The sequence below is a fragment of the Molossus molossus genome, unplaced genomic scaffold (genome assembly GCF_014108415.1).
Source record: "Molossus molossus isolate mMolMol1 unplaced genomic scaffold, mMolMol1.p scaffold_m16_p_10, whole genome shotgun sequence".
Lineage (NCBI taxonomy): Eukaryota > Metazoa > Chordata > Mammalia > Chiroptera > Molossidae > Molossus > Molossus molossus.
Window position 1 is genome coordinate 106,525,918 of NW_023425345.1, and position 21,654 is coordinate 106,547,571.

At 48.1% G+C, this 21,654-nt stretch overlaps 1 pseudogene; it reads left to right on the plus strand.

Annotated features, from left to right (window-relative positions):
• The first annotated feature begins 15,144 nt into the window (after window positions 1–15,144).
• LOC118623851 lies at window positions 15,145–19,806 on the plus strand (annotated as a pseudogene).
• The last annotated feature ends 1,848 nt before the right edge of the window (window positions 19,807–21,654 follow it).

Consider the following 21,654-nt stretch of genomic DNA (forward strand, 5'->3'; position numbering starts at 1 on the left):
GCAAAATCCCAGGACATTGTTAGACATTGGTCCTCAGGAGCTTAGTTTCATTCCTTTTTCTGCAAAGTGTGGGGAAAACGAGACACTGCAGGGATGCGTTGGCGGCAGTGGCGCTAATGTTCACTCGGTTCTTACTAACAGGACTTTGGTAGGACTCTGTGGAAGCCAGAAAGTAGAATTCCCTGTTTGCTGAAAGATCCTGTCTATGAATTGATGTGATTCTTTTCTTCGTGAAGTTTAAAGGCACCACGGCAAGGTGAGCGGAAGGATGTGAGCACTCGTTCACCTTTGCTCTTCGTTGGTGTTCTGACTTTGGACAAGCCACAGTTTCCTCGTTTCGTATGTGGCGGTGACCATGGCTCTCCTCCTTCCTTCACGGGTTGTTGGGTGTGTCAGATAAGTTAAAAAACATGACAGTGTGCTATAAAGTTCTGCCTGTTATACGAATATAGTAACTGTTGGTAATTTGGATAAACTATTCTTTAGGCCTTGATCAAAGTGTTCACTGAACCTGATTCCCAGGTTTGGATTTCAAAACGCGTGAGATCTATTCCTGTGAACATCCTGCTGTGTGCCCGCCACTCACTGGCCGGAGGATCGCTGTGTGGTGGGCCCTGGGAGAGGCACAGGCAGGGGTGATGAGCCAGGGACAGGCCTGGCCTGGGAAGGCAGAGGCCACCCAGCCAGGGCCGATGGAGTAGACAGGCCATCGCAGCAAGGGCTCTGATCTCATCAGGCATCAGGGGCTGGAGGACTTCACTCAAGGGCCCCAGGGACTGTCAAGATCAGATTGAAATTTTAGAAACATCAGTCCTCCTAATGCAATGTGGAGGATGAACTGAAGAGGGCAGGACTCTCACGGAGACCGGCAGGGAGGAATGAAGGTGGCCGCCTGGGAAAGGGGGTGACCAGCAGTAGTGAGACGAGGGAGTGTGCTGTACCCTGGAACTAGACAAATAACACTGAATGGAAACTGAGACTGAAAAACGAAATTTAAAACTAAATACATAAAACAAAATTAACCTGAACCAAATTGAGCTAAAGAAAGAAAGGCGTGAGAACTCGGGAAGTGGGAGGTTGGGATCAGAGAGTGGGAGATGCATAGCCCCTGACCACGCCAGGACCAGGTGGAGCGTGGAAGCTACACCTGAGTGGGGATGCATGTCGCTGAAAGTGAGGCCAAAGACCTGGGAGGCTTCTTCTGTGGCTTTACAAAGATTGTGGCAAAATGCACAAAACACAAAATGTTACCTCTTATATTAAGTGCAGTAAGTGTACACAGGGCGTTAAGGACATTCACGGTGTTGTGTCGCCAGCATGACCATCCACCCACAAACCCTTCATCTCGGAAAACCGAAAGTCTGTTTCCATCACGCAACAACTGTCCACTCTTCCCTCAGCTCTGCCTGGTGGCCACCATCCTGCCTTCTGTCTCGAGGACCGACCACCGAACCCCATGGAGATGCAATCATACAGTGATCTTATCTCACTCAGCATAATGTCCTTGAGGTTCATTACGTTGTGGCATGTGTTCAAAATTCTTTTTCTTTTAACCCTGAATAATATATTCCATTGTATGTACTCCGAGCCCTTTTAAACTTTTGATTATGGTGCACAATAAGAAGTGCATTTTATATTGTGACCTAGTGCACATGTATGTATTATGTTATTGAAATAGTATATTTAGTATATGTTGTCATATACTATATATAATTGAAATAAATGTTTTACTCTAAAATCACCCTTCCTACATGTGAAGTACTCTGATATTTTATTTCTGTTCTGTGTCTTAAAAAAAAAGATCTAAATTAATTTCATGACTCACTGATGTGTTGTGATCCCTAGTTTGTAAACAGTTGGTCTGTTTGATATTGAAGCTACTCGAAATGATAAGACCAGGAGCTGGGGGCCAAAGTCTTAATAAATAAGAAGGGGCTAAAACACAGTTTCATGCATTTGTTTCCATGAATGACCTGTAACTTCAACATAATCTGTTAAGCAAAGGTCCAAACTATCAGTTTATTTCTGGTGTAAATGGGATAATTCATGGATTTGCTGATTTTTTTCATTGGTCTCCAGCTGGTCTGGGTCTTTTGCTTTATTTATTTACTACCAGTGACCATTCCACTCCATTTTTCTATCATAGGGCAGAACCAAGTACACTGCCCTTCTTTATAGTTCCGGACCCCCGCAATCTGATCCAGGAAGGGGGAGGGGATAAGGCTATGTCAGAAGAGGTGGTGGAGTGGGCTCCGCCTCCAGGTTGGATGCTGAGGGTGTGCCTGGCCCAGAGGGGAGAACGGGAAGCCCGGAGCACTGAAGATCGGGGGCTAGGCCTTCCACTGAGCATCTGTGCTGTGGGAAGAGAATGGGGGCAACTGGATTTCAGTGAGGTCTGAGAAGGCCAAGCATGTCACCATTTCTCCCCGAGTCACTCACTCTCAGGTATTTCTGTTAAACATGAACACGAAGCGTCAGGAGAGCTTTACCCTTTCTAATGAGCTAACCTCTGTGGTATTCCCACAGGATGAGGTCAGCAAGATCACCATCTCACTAGCAATGAAAAAATAAGCAAGACTGCTGAGGGAGTCAGGAGGAACACCCACTGTGTGCACGCACTGCATTAACTGCTGACACCACGTGAACACACAGTCTCCCTCTTTGCTGAGCCAGGATGTGGGGTGTGGGGGGTGATCAGACCAAGTGTTCTAAGTTAAGGGAATGGAACTTGCAAATGTCCAGTGATGTAAAAGAGCTTGACTTGTTCAGAAAAGAGGAACTGAGGTTGTTCATGTCAGGAGTGGACAGCTAAGTAGAGTCTCGTCCTGTCAAGATTTTAATGATGATGGGCAATTTGGCTGATGAGAATGAGAGAACCCAGACATGCCTCAATACTTAGGCTGAGCCCTGGCCGGTTTGGCTCAGCAGTTAGAGCGTCAGCCCGCGGTCCACAGAGACCAGGGTTTGGTTCCTGCTAAGGGCACGTGCCACAGTTGCAGTTTGTCCCCGGCCCTGGTTGAGCTGTGTAGGGGGCAGCCACTCAATGTGTCCCTTTCACTTCGATGTTTCTCTCTCTCTCTCTCTTCCTTTCTCTCCCTCCCACTATCTGAATGAAAAATGTCTTCGGGTGAGGATAAAACAAAAAAATCTTAGGCTGAGCCATTTGAGCACCAAAAAATGTGTAGAAGACATTTTGAGCTAGAGATTGAAGTATATAAGAATATAGGATTTTTATAAAACATGAGTTTATATGGTACTTTATTCACTCAATGTTCTTTTGTTTTGTTTGTTTTTGATTTTTTAAAACTTATCTTTATTGTTGAATATATTATGGATATCTCCCCTTTTTTTCCCATTAACCCCCTCCGCCCCAATCCCGCCCCCCTCCTGCCTTCCCCACATTATTGTGTCCATTGGTTATGCATATATGCATAGAAGTTCTTTGATTAATCTCATCCCGCCCTCCCTCCCCCCTTCCCTTTGAGGTTCATCAGTCTAACAACCAATTTGTACTTCTTAATTCCTTCATTGTTTTCCACCCATCTTCCCTGCCCCCACCCATTTGGCAAGCAACAAAAAGTTCTCTGATCTATGAGTCTGTTTCTGGTTTGTTTGCTCATTTTGTTTGTAGATTCAATTGTTGATAGATATGTATTTATTGCCATTTTATTGTTCATATTTTTGTTCTCCTTCAACATTTCATATAATACTGGTTTGGTGGTGATGAACTCTTTTAGCTTTTTCTTGTCTGGGAAACTCTTGATATGTCCATCAATTCTAAATGATAGCTTTGTGCCCTGGCCAGTTTGACTCAGCGGTTAGAGCGTTGGTCGGCCTGCGGTCCGGAGATACCCAGGTTCGGTTCCTGCTAAGGGCATGTACCTCAGTTGCAGTTTGTCCCCGGCCCTGGTTGGGTTGTGTGGGTGGCAGCCACTCGATGTGTCCCTTTCACGTCAATGTTTTTCTCTTTCTCTTCCTCTCTCTCCCTCCCACTCTAGCTAAACAAAAAATGGAAAAATGTCCCCAGGTGAGGATTAAAAAAAAAAAAAATGATAGCTTTGCAAGATAGAGGAATCTTGGTTGTAGGTCATTGCTTTTTATCACCTTGAATATCTCTTGCCACTCCCTTCTGGCCTGCAAAGTTTCTATTGAGAAATCAGCTGACAGTCTATGGGAACTCCCTTGTAGGTAACACACTGCTTTTCTCTGGCTGCTTTTAAGATTCTCTCTTTGTCTTTAACCTTTGGCATTTTGATGATGATGTGTCTTGGTGTGGACCTCTTTGGGATCACGTTGTTTGGGATTATCTGTGCTTCCTGGACGTGTAGCTGTTTCCTTCACCAAGTTAGGAAATTTTTCTGTCATTATTTTTTCAAATAGGTTTTTAGTTTCTTGCTCTCTCTCTTCTTCTTCTGGCACCCCCATGATGTGAATGTTGGCACGCTTGAAGTTGTGCCAGAGGCTCCTTACACTATCCTCATTTTTTTTTGTATTCTTTTTTCTTTTTGCTGTTCTGATTGGGTATTTTTTGCTTCCTTATGTTGTGGTGCGAGAGAACCAAGAGACCACCAGAGCCAAATTAAAGCCAAATAGAGAGCAAAGCCAGCCAGCGACTGATCCTGAGTTCTTGGAGACCAGCCCTGGGGCCTCCAAATATTGTGGTGCAACAGAGTCAAAGAAAGACCACTAAAAAATTGAAGTCCAAATAAGAGCCGTTTATTAGCCAGCTGGAGTCTGATTCTGAACACCCCTGTGACAGAGTCTTTGGAATCAGCCCCGATATGCTTTATTACGTGCCTTTTATACCTTACAGAAAATAGGATCTTCTTGATATACTGCCCAGGGCCACAGCAATGCTGTATAGAATTAGTTTGCTTTACAGATAACAGGAACACCCAGGCACACCCAGGAATACCCAGGTATTTCAGGTATTTCAAGGTTCATTGGGTCACACTTAGCCCCGAGCTGCACAAATACAATGCAAGCCTGAATCCTTGAGCTTGTGGGGAAGGTCGAGTCTCTGACTCAAGACCTCCGGGCTCTGTGGACTCTGTCAGACACGTAGCCGGCTCCCAACAATTTTTTGGTTCAGGGAGTATTCCAATTTACTGAGGTTATTTTGACTAAACAGGTTCAGCTAGAGAGCACACAGTGACTTTCCCAATCATCAATTATGGAGCAGCACCATAATTTACCAATCATCAATTATGGGGTTATAAACATGCCAGCACACTTATATTCCAAATCGATGGTTTGCTTCGTGGCTTTACTTACTCTACTATTGATTCCCTGTAAATTATTGCTTATTTCAGTCAGTTCATCCTTCATTTCTGACTGGTTCTTTTTTATGTTGTTGATGTTCTCACTAAGTTCCTTGAAGGTTTCACTAAATTCCTTGAAGTTCTCACTAAGTTCCTTGAGCATCCTTATAACCAATGTTTTGAACTCATCTGATCAATTGCTTATCTCTATTTTGTTTAGTTCTTTTCCTGGAGTTTTGTTCTTTTCTTTCATTTGGGACATGTGTCTTTGTACCCTCACTTTGGCTGCTTCCGTGTGACTGTTTCTATGTATTAGGTAGAGTTGCTATGTCTCCTAGGCTTTGTAGGGTGGCCTATTGTTGTAGGTGTCTTGTAGGATCCAGTGGCACAGCCTCCCTGGTCAGCCCAGCTGGGCCCTCGAGGTGCACCCCTAGTGTGGACTGTACACCCTTCTGTTGTAATTGAGTCTTGATTGCTGTTGGCACATCAATGGGAGGGATTTACTCAGGCTGATCAGCTGCAAGGACTGGCTGTGCCCACTGACCACTGGCCTCTGACTACCCTGGATGATCAGCTGTGCAGGGCCCACCACACAGAGCAAGACTTACTTCAGCAGGGCTCTGGTACCCACTGAGTCCACTGAGTGTGTCCCTTGTGGAGGTGGTTGGGTGGTGATGTTTCAATGTGGTCTGAAACTGTCCACTGGGTGTGCTGGCTATGGGGCAAGGTTAGCCACTGCCTCTGTTCTATCTGGGGCCACCAGCATAAGCTACAAAGTGATTTGCAGATGCTGCTACTTGTGCTGGGCCTGGGGCCACTTAATGAGAAGTATGGGGCTTGCTGAGACCAGATGCTGCTTGTTTGAGAGATTTTAGGAAACTCTGAAGCAGGATCTAAGACAGGCCAATCCTATGGTAAAGCCTTTGGAAACAGCTTGAGTGGGCCTGAAAGTTGGGTGGGGCGGGGCCTCAGGGAATCACCAGGACAGGGCAACCAGTGTGAGTCAGGTTGCTGGAGTCCCAGATATGAGGCCCGTCTGCTGCCCCAGGGAAGGTCTCACCAAAGGAACATCAGCCTCCACCAGCACATGTGTCTGAGAGAAAGCCCCCTCTCCAGCTTTCGTCCTGAGGCCAAACAGTTCAGTTCTTCCCTGTACGTCTCTGATGCCTTTCAAGCTGCCTCCCCTCTGAGTTTAGAGGGAGCAAGTTCGATAAGTCCATGCGGGCCCGTTAAGAGGAGCTGCCTGGGCTCCAGCAGCCTTAGCCTCCCTGAGCCTCAGTTCCCGCTGGTTTTACAGCCAGAAGCTTTGGGGATTCACTTCCTGGCACTGGAACCCTGAGCTGGGTGCCTGGTGTGGGACAGGGACCCCTCAGTTCTCAGGGAGGACCTTCCCAGCCGAGGTGTCCTCCTGATTTTCATCTGCCACATGTGGGTGTGGGACCAGCCTGTCTGTCTCCGCCCTCTTATCAGTCTTGTTGTGGTTTCTTCTTTACTTTTGTAGTTGTAGGACTGCCATTCAGCTCAATTTCAGTCGGTTCTAAATGATGGTTGTTCTGTAGTTTAGTTTTCATTTTGATGTGGTTGTGGGAGGAGGTGATACCGCGTTTACCTACCCTGTTGTCTTGACCGGAAGTCTCATTCAATGTTCTTTTATATCAATTTTATCTTTATAACTAATGAGGTCAGTAGAGTGTTGACTTACCCTAATCCCCCTATTCTACACCACCCCTTTTTCTTTCTTTTTTTTTTGTGTTAATCCTCAAGATATTTTTCCATTGATTTTTTAGATAGAGTGGAAGAGAGGGAGAGAGGGAGAGAGAGACATTACTGTGCGAGAGACACATCGATGGGTTGCCTCCTGCATGACCCCGACCAGGCTGGGGTCAAACCTGCAACCCAGATACATGCCCTTGACAAGGAATCGAGCCCCAGACCCTTCGATTCACGGGCCATCGCTCTAACCGCTGAACCAAACCTGTCAGGGGTCCACCCCTTTCTTGGTAAAAGAACTGAGGATCAGAGAGTCAGTTGCCTGTTTTGTGTTAACCAGACAAAGAACCTGGAGGTTCTGACCCCGGTGGGGCTCTCTTGGCGCCGGGGCCCCGCTCCGTCCGGCGGCTCCTCCCGCGCTGCTCTCCTGACCGCCGGCTTCTCCTCCGGGAACGGCACTGCCCGCTGGAGGAGGACGCGGGCTCTCGTCGCCGTCCTCAGGGGCAGTGCCGTGGGCCACACACGTGTCTGATGGGCACGGGCACCCAGTCCTCCTTTTCATTCATCCCACACCTGGGAAGAGAAACAGGGAACCAAGACTGCTGTCCTGCTCCCCCCACCTCGCACCTCGAACTCAGCCAGCCCGCTCCTCGGAACCGAGCGGTTCGGGAGCTCTGGTGCCACGTTTGTGGATTAGAAGTTCGGCGCTGGCATTTCTGGACTTTAGAGAGTTTCCAAATCTTTCTGAGCTTCTGTCAAATGGGATACTAAAAACCAGCTAGCAGGATTATTGGGACAAGTAGTTAGAAATGGGAGAAAGAGTTGTTATCACCATAGAGTCAAAGCCTCTGCAGTTTTAGCTGAGGGTCCTGGCCCTGCCCCTTCTCTGCTGAAGGGTCAGGCGCTGCAGAGGTTGCCTAGTTAGTTAGCTCAGGGCACCTTGAACACTGGGGATCATTGTTCTGGGATCCAAGGGGCTCAGAGTGTCCCCCCAGGGCATCCTGACCCAGTGAATCGCCCTCTGTGGGAGCGGCACTTTCCCATCCTCCCAGACTAGCTAATTGCTGCAGATCAGAGTTTAAATGAATGGGACTTAGGTCCCAGGAAGGTCACAGCCAGCCCTGAGCAGAGTTCCAGGGCAGGAGGGGCTTTCAGAGATCTTGCATTGACTCCCAACCCGACTCCAAGCCGACCCCCTGCAGTAGAGATCTGTCAAGACCTGAGCACATCAAGGAGGCTTTAGCGGATGTCTAACTTCATTTCCGTCCAGCCGTCTCCCCACGCTGCCTGAAAGAGCTCTCCAGGAGGGGACCAAGTCCCACCAAGCCTCTCCTCAGCTTTCCTGCCAAGTGCTGAGGATCTCAATCTCAACCTCTATGTTTTGTTGCATAAATCTTTTTTTTTTTTAATCCTCACTCAATATCTTTAGATAGAGTGGAAGGGATTGAGGGAGAGAGAGAGAGAGAACATCGATATGAGAGAGACACGTCGACTGGTTGCCTTCCTCAGGACCCAGACCAGGGCCAGAATGAACTGCAACCACGTGCCCTTGACCGGAATCGAGCCCGGTACTCTTTGGTCCACAGGCTGACACTCTAACTGCTGAGCCAAATCGGCCAGGGTGCATAAATCTTATTTTTAAAACTGAATTCACTTCTCACCTCTAGACCCTCTCTGAAGTGTTGGTCCAGGTGGGAGCTGGGGTGCATGGGGATGGAGGCCCATCCAAAAAGTCTGGGAAGGATGCCGGAGACCAACGTTCTCGTGACCGAGGAAGAGGAGGAGGGAAAGGAAGGTGACATCCAAGGACACAAAATGCTTTCTTTTTGGCTGTGCAGAAAGATCAGTGTTTTCTTAGGCAAACAGGTACGGGAGGGGAGTGTGGGCCCAGAATCTCCTCTCCTCTCATCTTCTAGGTTCTTCCAGTTACACGAGGCAGAGTTACACGAGGAAGGGTCCAAGTTTACCATGGGCAGACATCAGGGCTGCCGGCGACCCGAGACCGGAGGTGCGCAGGGCAGCTGGGGCCTGCACGCAGTTCTGGACAACATTTCAGCAGGGCAGGGGTCTGGGATTTCAAAGGGGAAACTGGCAATTCCCCTACGAAACAGATAGGTGAGTAACAGCAGACTAGTGGTAAAGAGATTCCTGCTGGGCCGCCCAGAGGGGACTCTGTCACAGACTTGCAGACCCTTCCCGTTGTCGTACTCAGTTCACATAGGCTTCGGTGGAAGTGCGAGATCCCCTTCCCGAGACAGGTTCTTGCACTGAATTCCTTCAGGCGGAAAAGGGGAAGCTCAAAGGGTTCCTTCTGAGTCTTTTGCTTCTTGATAACTAGTTTAAATGAATACCCTAAAAGTCATGTTTTGAGGTGGCAAAACTTTGGTGCCCTTCCGGAGCTCAGGGGTGTGGCTGTGGGAAGGCAGGGGGGGCTCCGGCAAGTGCGGTGCAGTGGTTTCCCAGGAAGTGGGTGTGTCAGTAAGACAGGAGGTTGGCCTCGGAAACAGATCACACCCCGGCCCTATTCTGTATTTTACTTCACTGCTGGTGACCTGGTTAACACATTAGGCCGAGGGATCCTGGCCATTCGTTCATTCAACACACATTCAAGATCACTGAGTTAGGAGTCGGAAAGACAGAAATGAAACACACAGTTTTCCACCTGAAGAAGTTGATGATTCGGGGAGACTCACTCAAGTAACACAGTCAGTGCTACGATATGGTGAAGGACTGGGCACTGCAGGAATACCCGCAGGGAGGCACTCCGTCAACCCGAGAGAGGGGAGGGGGTGACTCCCTCGCAGAGGAGGTGGTCCTCGAGCTGCACTGTGGAGGCAAGGAGTCAGCCAGTTCAGGAAGTGGGAGACGGCTCCCAGGAAGAGGGAGTCATTTGCTCAAAGCCCCAGGTTTTAAGAGAGAAGGGTGGGTCAGGAAAATGACAGAAGCTATGACTGGAGCTGTGGTGTAAGAAATAAGGCTGGAAAGGTCGTCAGGGGCTGGATCCTGAAGGTGACGGGCAAGTCACTTCCACAACAGGGGATGAGCCCACGCTGCTTGAAAGACCATACTGCCTGTGCCGGCAATGAGCAGTCAGAGCGGCCTCGCTTGAGAAGATGCACCACCTCTTGGAGCCCAGGCTCAGGGGTAAGCAGTGCAGTCACACCAGTGGAGGAGAAGGCCAGGAAAAGCCAAGGGAACAGAGGCTCTCAGCCATCATTATGGGGCACAGCTATGGTATTCCTGGAGAGTTTGGAAGATCAAGGATTCTTTTTTTTTTTATCCTCACCTGAGGACATTTTCATTTTTTGTTCAGATAGAGTGGGAGGGAGAGAGAGAAAGAGAGAGAGAGAGAGAGAGAGAGAGAGAGAGAGAGAGAGAGAGAAACATCGACGTGAAAGGGACACATAGAGTGGTTGGCCGCCCTCACAACCCAACCAGGGGACAAACTGCAACCGAGGTACGTGCCCTTAGCAGGAACCGAACCCGGGTCTCTCTGGACCACAGGCCGACACTCTAACTGCTGAGCCAAACCGGCCAGGGCAGATCAAGGATTCTTTCCACGTCCTTGGAGACTATTGCGTTGAAGTCAGGAATACCTTCACTGAGTCTAGAGAACGGGTGTGCAGGGCGGGCAGGGCGGGCGCTGTGCCTGCAGCAGTGAGCCAGCTGTGTTTGTATCGGAAGTGAGGGCCCTTCCGCCCCAGGCACAGTGACTGTGGGAAGGAGGAAAGGCTGGAGAGCCTCGTGCGGTGGGAATCTGCTGCCCACCATGTCTGAGGGGTGTGGAACCCCAAAGGATTGTTCTACTTACTATTACTGAGGACGTAAAATGAATCCAGCTGGGCAGAGCACACCCCACCCTGCCCTTTCCCGGGGAAGCATGACGCACGCACAGTGTTCGCAGCTCTCCAGGCGGGCAAATTCCATCTCTGTTGGGCTGCTTTGCCCTATTGGAATAGTACCATGGCTTCCCCAAATGTAGGTGGAAAGGTGAGTTAGGATGAGACCCCTCTGTGAGGTACAGCTTATTCTTCATGCCCGGTAATGGGTGGTCGAGCTGTCTGTCTCAGGGCAGGGTCTTCATCACTAATGCCCCTCCCACCTGTCGCTTGGCTCGGCAGCTTGCTGCCCTCTGAGACCCCAGGCCGGCAGGACGGGGTGTGCACCGTCCCGCAGGCTGTGGCCACGGCCACAGGGCGATCTTCCTGACTCCACCTGCAGCTCCGCGGGTCCAGCAGTCCTTTTCTCCCCTCTTGCTTTCTGCCCTTCTGTCCCTGCCCCTTTACTTCCCCCTCGTGTTGCACCAGGCAAAAGGATGACCTAAATTAAGTGCTTCTTCGCTGCCTCTCTTTTGGTCCCTGTCTTCCCTGTTCTCCTTTCCAGTTCTCACCTCCATTCTCTGCACCCCATTCCTCCTCCTCTTCTGCCATAGTTCCTTCCACCGGGCTTCCATCTCAGAGGCACGGAAGTGCCTGGACTGTCACCTGCTGGCGGACGGGTGCTCTGTGCTGCATGGTGCCAATCAGTGTGGCTCCCGAGCGCAGTCACCTGCGGTTCGTGTCATTGGACGGGGGTGCCTCTCACCTGTGGTAATATGTAAATGGTGCTCTCTGGAGTTGTGCAACTCACTGTGACTGCAACGTGGCACTCAACAGCCTTCAAAGCAACACATCTCTTAGGGAAAATGTCCTGGTGGAGACCAGGTCCTCAGCCAATCATGCATCTGTGCATTTGAGTCTCCGTATTACTAAGAACCTGAGATTCAGAGCCTTCTGACATAGAGATCTCAAGTTTTCTCAACCTCTCCCTGCACTACTGCCCCATGACCACATCCCTGTTGGACTGGTGATCTGAACATGTCATGTGCTGTCCTGACCTACCCCTTGCTCCTGAAGTTCCTCCTCACAGCCATTTTCTAGAGCAGAAATCTGATCACTGACGCTTAGCCTTTCTCGTCCCTCCCAGCTCAAAGACTCCTCTACTCTGTGCTCCAAACTCCTTCAGAAGCCTGTGCTCTCCCAGGCCCTGTACATCAGATCACATCGAACCACTGCTTAGAACAACGGTTCCCATTACAGTCAGAACGAGACGCCCACACTCCTTTTCTTCACAGGGCTCTGTGGTTTGACCCTGGTCGAGGTCTGATCCCACTTCTCCCTGTTCTCGTGCTCATCTGTTCCCCTCACCGAGCGAGTTTATGTCCATCTCAAGGCTCCGCACTCTCTCCTCTCCGCTCGAAGGCGTCTTCCTCCAGATGTCCAGGACTACGAGAATATAAAATCTATAAAAGCTGAAGCTTTTGCTTTTGGTGTGTTCACCACTGTATTCTAGGGGCTTGTACAGTGCCCGGCACATGGAGGGTGGTAGGTAACTAAATGTTGGATGAGAGTATAAATAATGCAGTGCTTTGTGTTGTCTCTTTCTTCCCCTTTGTACCCACCCATCCCCTCATCATAAGCGTCCCAAGGCCAGAGATTTGGTATGATGTGTCTCCCTCAGCATCTAGAGTGGGGCATCGAGCACAGGTGCTTTGATAAATATTCGTTGACAGAATGAAAACAGAGTGGGCGAAAGAGTTCTCTCATGCCTTCCCACCAGTCAGGCTCAGCCACCTCCAAGGCAGACAGCTAGTGACCCTTGTCCTCCTCGAGCTGCTCGTCCTTGGCATCGGCGAGCTGGCCACCAGCCCGGCCCACATGTCTGCTCCCGTGGCAGCTGGGCTGTTGTCTGCTCAGATTCCTCTCCCTCCGCCTCCACCAGCACTTTCAGAAAGGGCACCTGACCTCCTAGGACTGCAGCTGCCCCTCTGGGCACACACCCAACCTTAGGACAAAACAGGTTCTGCTGAACTAACTGCTTGCTTTACAAAGCAAGATCTTGGAGAAAGATTTATGAACAGATCATGACTTTGGCTGCTATATTTCAAACTGGGCAGACATTTAGATGACAGAGTTAAATATTTCCAAGTTACCTCATCCTCCCTCTCTCTCCGTGTCTGTCAAGGGTGAGCATTCTGTTCCTGTTCCAAAACTCAGTTCTTCTCCATATTTGGGAATCTGGAACGGGCGCTTGGGGCACAGCCTTGTCTCCTCTCGGTGTCTGCTGGGAGCTGTAGTTCCCAGTAAGTGATGATGCTTTTCTCTGGCCAGCAAGGGGGCTGCCCTTTCTCAGGAGGATCTCTGGAGACAGGAACCCTGAACACGGTGGGATGGAAGGGTGCTATCAGGAGGTTTGCCTTCTGTTTTCAGCTCTCTGCAAGCTGGTTTTGAGCAAGGCACTGGACCTCTGTGGCTCAGCCTCCCCATGTGTAAGATGGGGACAAGTATTTCTCTCTTTTTCTAGCAGCCAGATTGTTTATTGGGTGGGGTAATTAGCCAGCACACATTAAATGCTTTGAGCTCATTCCAACAGGAATTGCTTTATAAATAAAAATTGTTACATTTAAAAAGGAAAATATTTTGATTGCCTCCACAACCCAACTATTTGCCTCTACGTCAAGAAGATTCTGTTACCTTAGACATGCTTTCTACCCACCCTGCATTTTTTAACTCATGTTTATTGTTGAATGTATTACAGGTGTTTCCCCCCTTTTACCCCATTGACCCCCTCCACCCCAATCCTGCCTCCCTGCTGCCGTCCCCACACTGTTGTCGGTGTCCATTGGTTATGCATATATGCACAGAAGTTCTTTGCCCACCCTGCATTTAAACAGTTTCCCTGCACCCACATTCCATTTCCTTCCTCATCTCTAGTTTCATACCCTCAAGAAGAAACGTTCTTTCTCCCTCCTCACTGAAAGAATGGGACAGACCAACTCTGCCCCAGGCCAAAGCACAAGACAGTCATGAAAGGGATGACTGGTGGTAGTGGACTTCAGCACCAGCTTACGCTCCCGGCTCGGCACACGTGTGCCAGCAGCTCCATCTCTGTAGCTGAGGATGAAATTTGTTCCTTCTGAAGAGGAGACAGAGATTTCATTGTAGGATTTTGGAAAGATCTTAATAAGAACTCCCTTCTTTGGAGATTTGAAAGAAGAGTTTTGAGATCTAGCACCTTTAATTCGAGGGAAGAGACGAGTGCAGCCTCGTTGAAAGGGCAGCAGGCTCAGCAGGGAATGGTTCGAACCCTGGCTCTGAGAACCAGGTGGGCCAGCTCGCCCTCTGGGCCTGCTCCCTCTCGCTCCACAGCCGAGCCTCAGCCGAGCCTCAGCCGGGTCAGAGCGCTCTGCAAGGCGCCGCACAAGGTTAGTTGTGCTAAGAGGCAGTCCAATGCAGCGGTTAATAACAGGAAACTGTAAGGTCAGACCCATTTAGACCAGAATTCCACCTGGATTTGCTGTGGAAATTTGATGAAATTACTTGATCTCTCTAAACCTTCACTACATTACCTCTAAGATGGGGTGATGCTTACATGAGACAATGCATGTGGCTGACCGAACACGGAGCCCCCTGCACACCGATGCTCAACAGTGTGGCTCGGACTGCTGTTAGCACATTACGGAAATGCAACGCAGCTACGGCTACCAAGGCGTGATCGTTGCCTTGATTCCTTGTCTCCCATTTCACCATCTCTCTTTGTGATGATCAAATAAAATAATAGAAAGGTGTTTTTTTAGGTTGTAAAGTACTACACCAATGTGAGGAATGGTTAGAATTAAACACATGAAGAAGGGGGATGGGCTCCACAGAGTTCTTCCAGCACAGGATGACATGGGGTCGAGGGGGTACAATTGCTTTCCAGCTACACAGAACTATAAACACGTAAACTGTCACTAGCAACAGCAGGGCTGCTCATTTCCTGTTTTAGATAGTGAGTGACACCAATGTCCAGTCAAAGAACAGAAAGGCCTTCCATGACAGACTGTGAGTAAATAAGTCAGGTTACAGGGCAACATAATTATGCAAAATTATACATATATACTATGTGTGTTTGTGGGAGGATGTTCACCAAAATGTTAAAACTTGTCATGTAGGGATGGTGAGATTTCAGATAATTTTTATTTGCTTGCACTTTTCTGTCTTGTTTGGATTATTTTTACTTGGTTGTGTATCATTTTAAGAAACAGTTAAAAGACAAAAAAAAAGAGCAGATACTGAACAATCAGGTTCCAGGTTGTAAAACACTAGGAAGATCCACATGATGGCCATCCTACACCAAAGAATGTTTTTTAGCTATGGAAAATGGAGTTTCTGACAATAAGGAGCAGTTTGCAATTGTGATGACAGGTGCCTGTGAAGAGGGATTGGGGGGAATAGAGTTCCTCCAAGATGACCCCGGAAAGTGAGCTGGAGACAACCTTTCATCTCTGTTTATTTCATGGGCTGTAATGATATGGTGGCTTCGATCATAGACTGTGTACACATGAATTTCCTTGTTTGCTATGGTAACATGTGATTCCTGTTTTTCCACCTCCATTTCTTCTGGTCCCTTAGACTCTGGCTGTTGGAGGGAACTCATCACTCATTTACCTGTCCACGTCGTCACCGTGTGTCCCGAGGGATTAGGAGAAGAGTGTGGTGAGCTACCTGCCATCTCCCTCTACCATGTCTTAGAGCCAGATGCACAAAGAACAAGCTTACTCCCAGAAGGACACACTACAGAAGAGAGGGTGACTGATGCCTTACCATTCATGAAAATCTTCTCCCAAGAGCAGTTCCCACAGGCAGGTCCCCACAGGCTTGGAGGCAGCTCACCTTGGGTGGCCCATCCCCAGTGAGGACCAGAGACTGGGACTAGAGGAGGACAGGCCCTTTCCTGCTGCCACAAACAACGGTGACCGTCCCCAGAGAGAACTGAATGTCTTTGGACGTCAGCATTAAAGCCTGGGTCGATGCGGGGCCAAGAACGAAGAAGACTGCCATGCAGGGCCTAGGCGAAGGGCGCCTCCTGGAGTTGTGCTATGTGAGTCCCAGGAAGGGTCATTTCCCCTGAGCATACTGATTTGCTGAGGAAAAAGCCTTTACAAAACCAACACATGGGAGCTTGGCTGGATAGCCCTTAAAATGGTTTTAAATGAATTAAATTGTGATGGGTCAAAACATATGCTTAGGGGCCTGTTTCCCCCATTTTACTAACTTCAGTGTTCCATCTGAGGTCATTCTTATTCTGTTGCAGTTACCCCTGGAACATGGCACCAGGCTGCGTGTGGCAATGCCCTTGGGGTCAGTCTGAGAATAACAATGTGAACAAATGCAAAGATAAACCACAATTCCTTTACTTTAGACTTTTTACTTTATTTTGTTTAGGCCCTGAACAGATAGGACAATGTTGGGCAAAGGTTTGTTTATTTGCTGTAGTCAACTGAGTAAAAAAAATCTAGTTTTAGGGTTGACTAAAGCTACCAGATTGGTAGCACTGACTGCAGGCCTGCCGCTTCGCTCCTCTGAGGTCCTTACCTTTCCTTTTGTACTGACATCACCTGGACAAGGTGGAAAATTCAGCTTTCTGGAAATCCTCCCCCACTACCCCATTGCCTACTCAAAATTCCACTTCAGGAAATAGCTTCAGAAAGTAATTTGGACATAAATGTTCTGCCAGTGGCTTCCGGCCTTTTTCCTACAAGGGCCACTTTAACTGCCCTCCACCAGTCCTGCGTTTTGCAGTGTTCTGTCTATTAAATAAAACCTATCCATGAAAGAAATTCCAAACCTAAAGAAAGGTTTAACGCGTTTACAAGCCACGGTTTGGGGGCTACTCCTAGAAGCAGAATCTCAAGGGATTGAGAAAATGTTCTGGGGAATAGCAGTTTTACAGCTTATTTTATACGTTTGAATCAAAGGGGAAGGCGTAAGGAGGGTTCTATGAAATCCATGGAGGCAGCTGAAAGGATTGGAGAAAGAGAAAATGAAGAGATGCCTGTTTCTTTGGCCTTGGTGGGTGCGGGAGAGAGAACATCTCACATACATGTTTCTAGAGCTATGTGGGTACAAGATGACAGTGAGGAGTGTTGGATTGTCTCCTCCTGTGGTATTTATCTCTGGAGAAGAGATCATTCTGACATTTTAAGAATGTTATTCTAGATGTACAAAAATAATAGACAGGACACACTCTAGATAGAGATTCATCTATCATACAGACCTTAGGATGTGTCTTCCTACCATAACTTGCTCAGTTAGGAATTTTTTTATGATCAAAACAGCCCATGTGGGTACTTTCGGTGATTGGGCTTGCCAAGGTAGCCCCTTTATATTCACGAATCTATTTAATCAGTAACATTTTGTAACATTATCTCAGATAAAATACAGTTGGTTCTTGGAAGATTAAAGTGTGTTGAGAACTCCTTTATCCTTCCTTCTCACCCCCAGGGAACTGCAGCTCACCACTGGGGAAGGGAGGAGGTTGGGGGGTGTTCATGTGCTCAGGTAGCTCCCTTTGTGGCCTGCTCTTTCCAGCCAGGATCTGGGCATTAATGGTGACCTTTGATGCTGCAAATTACCCCAAAGTACATTTGATTAATGGCAGGAATTTCTGGGCCAATGAGGAAAACATTTTTCAGCAAAGGTGAGGTCCTCTGAGGGGCAGCACAGGCCAGTTTTTCAGCTGTGTGATATAGGGCGATAGTTTAACCACCCCGGCCTCAGTTTCCTTTACTGTAGTATGATAAAGCTCCTTCTGACTCTAATTCTAACACTCAGGGTGACTGAGTTTATTTGATTATTTTCTAGGACACAAGGAAGAGAGTACTAGAAAGAACATTGCAAATTGCCCATAGGAAAAAGGCAGGCTTGGGTTATCAATGTCTGGAAACACTTTTAAGTGTCTCTATTTTGGGGGGTGGGGGGTTTGGGGACTGGGTTAGAACAAAAATCTGCTCAGCATTTTTTTTTTTTTTTTATCCTCACCTGAGGACATTTTTCCATACTTTGTTCAGATAGAGTGGGAGGAAAGGAGAGAGAGAGAGAAACATCGACGTGAAAGGGACACATCGAGTGGTTGCCACCCTCACAACCCAACCAGGGCCGGGGACAAACTGCAACCGAGGTACATGCCCTTAGCGGAAACCAAACCCAGGTCTCTCTGGACCGCAGGCTGATGCTCTAACCGCTGAGCAAAACCGGCCAGGGCAGCTTCTAACTTTTTTACACAGTACTTACCAGCGAGGGTGCCTGAATGTCAAGACCAAATGATGCAGAACAGCTCAGAAGGGCGGTGCCGGGGGCAGGGGCGGGGGGAGCATTCCTGATGTCTTACACAATGCTAGTTGGCACAGGGGTCCTGAGGTGAGTGATACCCTGTTCTCATCCCCAGGAAAGGAACAGTTGAGTAAGGGAATGACACAAATAACTATAAGAAAACATGAAAACTGGTATTCACAACAGAAGCATAAAAAAAGCAAAGCACAGTTGGGAGTTTGAAGAAGGAAGTGATTAGCTTGAATCAGGTGTGATCAGGAAGCATCTTTCTGCCCTTCCATGATGAGCCAGGGCTTACTGTTCCCTGGTGAGCATCTACTACTTGTTTCATTTTTCAGGATTGGTCTTATCATGAAGATTTGCTTGGTCTTATCTGAACAAATCCTTTGACTCCTGGGGTGGGCAAAAGAAGGTGGGAATTGGACAGCAAGTCTCCATAGAAGGGGACCCTATCACCTTCATGGAGGATTAAGAGTAGCTTTGATGGTTCTTTGAAGAATGCCTCTGGGCATGGGGTCTGGTTAGAAATATGCAGAACTGTGCTGGGTGAGGGGCCCCTGGTAGCTCTGTTGGCACTCTAAATTTGGCTGGGGGCTGGGCCCCCTGGAAGACCATGGGGGAAATTAGCTTTCTGGGCTCCTGGAGGCAGTGAACGAAGATGAGTTCTACCAAATGGAGTTTCATGGAGAAATCAGGAGATACTGAGTATCGAGGGGACCAATCAGACACAGAGGATGAGGTGGACTCTAACCTTGACATTGACGAAAGGGATGGACCATCTAGTGATGGAGAAGCAGAAGAGCCGAGAAGGAAGCACCGAGTAGTAACCACAGCCTGGAAGGAGCCTCTCAAGAGCTTATGGCCTTGAAAGGTAAGCACCAAGCTGGTAGCTCTCAGAAGGCACCAGAAGAGAAGGCACTGCTACCACTAGAACCACAGGATGATGGCTCTGACGGTCGGCAGGTCATGCGCTGATCTACAGCTGAACATACACAACAAATATTCCTGTAGGTACAGGAGAGGCAGGGCCCCCCTGCGAGCCGCCACTAACTCAGGAGGAGCTGCTCATGGAGGCCAAGACTACAGAGGAGCTCAACTTACAATCACTGGAGATGTGAGTAACTTGAGGCTGACAGAGAAGCAGGCTCACAAGAAGCAGAAGTGCCCTGGGCCCATAGTGACCTATCGTTCAGTGACAGTGCCACTGGGGGCTCAGCCCCAAAGAAGAGAATGTCCATGTAGAAGGAGATTTTCCTGCCCTTATGGCTTCTACATTGACTCCCTGTGCCAGGACAGGACCCATCGTCCTTCCTACTCACTGTTCACATACTGTCATCACTTTTAGTGATGATGTGACATTTGATGAATGGTCTTCCCCAGGGCGACCCCCAAAGGTCCTTGTTCAGAGGTCCCACCCTATACCAAGACCCTGTTACAGACATTCCCTATGCCACTGTGCAAGCCTTCCAGATCATCCATGCAGCCTACAAGAAGTCACCACTGTCCACAAACTGCCACTCACTGCCTCAGTTCTGGGTCCTGGCCCGTCACCTCCTGAACCCCTCACTAGCTCTGGGCCTGTGTCTTGTGCCAGATCATCACCAAATGAAGAGATGTCTAGTCTTCAGAAACCCTTTTCCTGTCCTGACTTGGGCACTCTGTGTCCCCTCTCCTCTCCCTCTTTCTCCCTTTGTCATCTCTAGTCTTTGCCCAGCCCTTTTCTATATTTTTTCACCATCTTTCCCCTTAGTTTCTACTGGCTTTATTTGTGTTTTTTAATCAATAAATAGAAAGCTCTATTTTTAAAAAAAAGGAAAAGACATCTAGTAATTGCTCCAGCTTTGCCTCTGAAACATTTTGAGCATTAGTTTCCCATCTATAAACAGAAATAATAATAATATACCTGAGTTACCTGGCTTACAGTTTTGCTGTCAAACTCAAACGTAGTGAGTGAAGGCATCAGGTAGAGCCAGTATTATGTATAAGTTAAGGAGAAAGACTCTGGGGCCAAACCACCTGGTTGAAGTCCCAGCTCTGCACTTCTTATGTGACCTTGGGAAAGTCCCTTAGTTTCTTTGTGCCTTGGCTTCTTCATTTACAAAATAGGGATGACACTTGAATTTTTGTCACAGGGTTGTTGATGATTAAGATGAGTTAAATGGCCCAGCCGATGTGGCTCAGTGGTTGAGCATCAACCCATGCACCAAAAGGTCACCAGTTCGATTCCTGGTCAGGGCACGTGCCCAGGTTGTGGGCCAAACCCCCAGTGGGGGGTCTGCAGCAGGTGGCCAGTTGATGTTCTCTCTTATCAATATTTCTATCTCTCTCTCCCTCTCCCTTCCTCTCTTTCTAAAATAAATAAATAAAATGAAATAAAATAAAATTAGTTAAGTGGCCCTGGCTGGTTTGGCTCCGTGGTTAGAGCGTCGGCCAGAGTTTCGGGTTCAATTCCAGTCAAGGGCACATAACTCAGTTGTGGTTCATCCCCAGCCCTGGTCAGGGTTGTGTGGGAGGCGGTCAGTTGATGTGTCTCTCTCAATCGATGCTTCTCTCTCTCTCTCTCTCCCCCTCCCACTCTGGGATATTTTTCAAATATCCTTGGGTGAGGATTAAAAAAAAAGAGTTAAATGTAAAGTCAGAATAGTACCTAGTACACAGTTAATATATTACTATATAAATTAAGCCATCATTTTTATTGCTGTAAAGTGCTATACAGAATAATTATAATGAATTTCTTAGATAAGGAAACAAATAAGAATTCTGCTGTGTCTATATGGACAGGAGTAAACAGGAAGCATTGAGTTCTGCTCTGAACTACAAGTTCAGGCTTTTAAAAAGAGCCATAAAAATGCCATCTAACTGACGAATGTCTGGAGTAAGGGAGGCACACCCCTTGACCATCCTGGGAAACCACCGTCTCCACCCTGCCATATTTATCTCTTTGGCTTGCTTCTGGCCAAAGGTCCACTCTAGACATGATCCTACTGCATCCAGACCTTTGCCACCAACATCCCTGTGCTGAGCAACTCTGATTGGACAAGTGTGTTCAAAGGGGAAGCTATGGATCCTACCTATTGTCACAAAATGTAGATCCAGCTTGGGAAGGTCAGGACAAGCTGGGCTGACCACAGATGTAGGTGCTTCTGACCTTTGTAAGGAAGAGTCAAGAGTTGGATTCCAAAAATTTTAGGTGGCATGAGATTCTTTCTTCTCCCTACTCATTCCCCAAAGTATTGTACAAGCTCACTTTATATTACTCTGAAATATAACAGTGATTAGAGTTCAACAACTTGTTAGATGGTCTCTTCTGATCCTCAGTCTCCCTATGTGGCAGGTGTTGGTATTAACATGTTCTCAGATGAGAAAACGGGGGCTCAGGGGAGTTTGGTGACTTTCCAGGGTTCACCTGGCTTAATAACAAAGGCCAGGGTTCTAACTGGTGTAGCTCAGCTTTCAGTCCAGAGCTCTTTCTGCTACAAAAACACCAACACAGCCTGCTCAAAGCAGACGAAGCAATACACGGATACACTGAACACCCTGTCGAATGAAAG